General features: G+C 42.2%; 1 long non-coding RNA gene across 1 annotated transcript; it reads left to right on the top strand.

Annotated features, from left to right (window-relative positions):
- Positions 1 to 892: 892 nt before the first annotated feature.
- Positions 893 to 3,620, top strand: LOC135964521 (uncharacterized). The gene is made up of 3 exons (XR_010577006.1): positions 893 to 1,295; positions 1,768 to 1,933; positions 2,756 to 3,620. It is a non-coding gene; the product is annotated as an uncharacterized lncRNA (long non-coding RNA).

The raw sequence follows: 3,620 nt of genomic DNA, 5'->3' as shown, positions 1-3,620 counted from the left end.
GACAGAGGTTGCAGTGAGCTGAGACTGTGCCAATGCACTCCTGCCTGGGCAACAGAGTGAGACTCCATCTCAAAAAAAAAAAAAAAATTGTTCCTACTGAGTTACATGAAAAAGGAAAGTTACAAAAAAGTAAGTAAAGTATGAATCTACTGAGTTTTTTTCCTTTTGGTATATTATGCTTGTTAAAAAGACCAGAAAGATATGTATCAGAATAATATTCATATTTATTATTTCTCAATGGAGCAGTAAGGAGTCATTTTTCCTTTCTTCTTTGTGTCTGAATTTTCTATGTAATAACACATAATAAATATGTATTATTACTTTTAAAACAAGGAAAGGTTATTGTTTAAAAATAGAACACATAATTGTATATGCAATGTGATTCAGTTACATAAAAGATATATAAAACAGGAAAATGTTCAATGGAGAAATGTGAGTGATGTTTTTCTTTATGTTTTTCAGGTTTTTACAAATGTGCTGCCCTGAGATCCATAAGTTGTTTTTATGAAGATGGTTCAGATAGGGAAACTGAGGCACGGTAGGTGGGCAGGAAGGCTTTCTGGCTCCAAACACACACCTCTGCCTGCCCTGCCCTGCAAGAACCTGAGCAGGTATGGTCGATCATCCCCAGAGATGCCCTGCCTCCAGATTCATTGCTGCCTGTGGCTTAAAGCTCAAGGCGGTGACCAGCACGTAACAACACAATCTGCCTCTGCAGACTGCCAGTCAGCTGCATCTCCTGGCTCCAGAGGCCAGCTGTTAGGGAGGAGCCCCAGAGACAGACGTGTCCTTAAGCGATAGCAGCCCACCCAGGCCAAACCTTTTGGGCCTCCCTGATCTACTTCCCTGACAAGGGTGTCTGGAACAAAATAAAACAGAAACAAAAACAGGTGAGTGAGGAAAGCAAGGGCAACAAGAGAATGAGAGAAAAATATTTCCTAGATAAAGCAGTTGGATTTGATGGGTGAGCCAGGAGGCCAGCAGCAGGGAGGGTGGGTGGTCCAATGGGCAGAACTATGGCTAGGAAGTCAAGAGTCACGAGTCCCTGTTTCACCCACGGACCATGACTGTAGGATCCAAGGCATGACCCTTTCCCAGAGCAGTGCCCCTTTAAGAGAGGGAAATGTGATCAAAAGGGTAAGAAGGGTCCCTTGCTCCTGGAGGGGGAACGGCTGGCCTGTCTGCCTGATAGCCACTGGAGGGAGGCCTTGGTTAGGCCTTCCCACTGACGCCCACTGGGACGCGATGGCAGGGCAGTTGGTGCTCTTGTCAACTTACTGCTTCCAGGTCTTCAGGTGAGGAAATAGCCCCTGTATCAGTGCCACAGAGCAAGGCTTCAGGCTGGACCAGCAGCCCCCATCCTGTCTCTGTGTATGAGAACAGAGCCAGGCTTGGACTTGGGTACAGTTGACTGTGAATACCTCGATGACCCATGACTGGCCCTTCTACAGACCCATACAGCACAGGACAGTTACAGACCTGTGTCCACTGACCTCGGAGCAAAATGGACTTTGGGGATCTTTGTTTTTCCTAGGTGGAATAGAACCAAAAAAGTATCCGTTGTTTATTGCCATGGAAATTTTACATACAACCCTGGCAGCTCTAAACATTTCCCAAGTTGGTTTCAAGGTAGTTTCTTACCCTTTGGACTCAGGAAATCTCTAGCAGTGATTTCGAGATGAGAATATAGAATGAGAGCAACACTGAAAATTTGGAGAGTAGGAAAGAATAATTTACTCCTATTCCCTATCTTCCTGATTTTGGTAGGTTGCTATTAAAATCCCACCAAACCCTGCCACTGGCTTCCGTTGGGCTTTGTAGATTGATTCAGATTTAAGGTGCGCCCCTCTGGGCCTAGCACTGGAGGTGGAGACAGCAGAAGAATAAAAATTGGTCTTGGAGTCCCCAAATTCAGAGGGAGTGACCAGAACTGGTAAGGTGACAGATTTTAAACCAAATTATGGGATACAGATCATGAATAGTATGCTTATTCCAAATTAGCAGCAACCCCCCAAAAAACAGGTAAACTGAATCCTAAAATGCACCCCGTTTGTTCACACTGGCCTAGGCTAATAATAAATGTTCCGCAGGAGTGGTCTTCAGTCTAAGAACACAGGAACCATGGGGTGGCCACCCCATACCATGCCTGGGCATTCTGGGAGTACGTTAATGTCAACCTATAGGCAATAGTACCTGGGCCTTTTAAAAATGTATCTGGCAGTATTTACATATGTCTTACACAGAGGATAATACAGAGAAGATATTTACTAGGACCCAAAATTAACTCCAGTGGCATCCAAGCTGCTTCTAGCAGGGTACAACTGCAGGCTGCAGATTAACCCAAGGATCCACCCCTAATTTGCAGAGTGTATTCTCTTAATTGACTTAAGGTTTCTTTTTCACATTTTCTACTCCCCCATTACTGGTGTCTGCAAATGTTCTTTCAATTCCAAGTCAGTGTTACTCAACTAACACTCATTGATAATTTATATTCTATGTTTTATATTTACATTTGTATTTTGCATATATTGTCGTTCCAGAGGTGTAGCAGCGGATATACTTCTTTTTATTTGTTTGTTTTTGTTTTTTGAGACAGGGTCTCATTCTGCCACCTACATTAGAGTGCAGTGGCGCAATCATGGCTCACTGCAACCTCCACCTCCCGAACTCAAGTGATTCTCCCACTTCAGCCTCCCAAGTAGCTGAGACTATATGTGCTTGCCACCATACCTAATTTTTTAAAAATCTGTTGTAGAGACAGAGTCTCACTCTGTTGCCCAGGCTGGTCTTGAACTCCTGGACTCAAGTGATCCTCCCGCCTCGTCCTCCCAAAGTTCTGGGATTATAGGCGTGAGCCACCTCGGCCGGCCAAGATACTTCTTTAAGTCTCAGCATGGTGCCTCAGCAAAGCTCAGTGGTCCTGTCATCAGCAAAAGAAGGGTAAACACCATTCTCAGGATCTACTGATTGTGCTCCACCTTTTAACCAACTGTTAAATGAAGTCTGGTGCAAACTTTCACAGGCATATTGGAAAGCAGATGGATCCATACCTAGTGATAGCCATGACTTGCCCCTGAGCCTGTGTCAATTAGATTTTTGGAATACATTGTTCAAACTCATGTTCATGGGCACAAAGTTTATAATCAAAACGGTCATTATTATAAAGAGTAATTTGTGTAGTCAGTGGTAATTTCAACAAAATAATATGTATAATAAACATTGTCTTCAAGAACAAAAATTACCCAAAAAGCACAAATACATTCGAGAAATATTTTGAGGCCGAAACCCACATGCTAACTCTTTTTGGGAGAAGAATAATGAGAAAAACTTTCTTTCCAGCTACACACCAGGTCCCATAGCTAAAATGTTTGCCTTGTTATAAAATTTAGAATGATAAGCGATATATATATAATGCATATGAAGTCGATATATTATATTATGTGCCCAAAAGATATATATATTTCTACGCATACATCTCTACTCAAGACAGAAATATATGACTGAATAATTCTTCAACAGAATGGAATTGAACACAAAGGTGATACCAATTAATATATGAATTTTTTCCACTTTATTAAGAATATTAGTGTTTGCTGCATGTATTAAAGTATATTTCCTTC

This window comes from Macaca fascicularis, chromosome 8 (assembly GCF_037993035.2).
Source record: "Macaca fascicularis isolate 582-1 chromosome 8, T2T-MFA8v1.1".
Lineage (NCBI taxonomy): Eukaryota > Metazoa > Chordata > Mammalia > Primates > Cercopithecidae > Macaca > Macaca fascicularis.
Note: the sequence above shows the minus strand (reverse complement) of the source record. Positions and strands in the feature narration are given on the sequence as shown.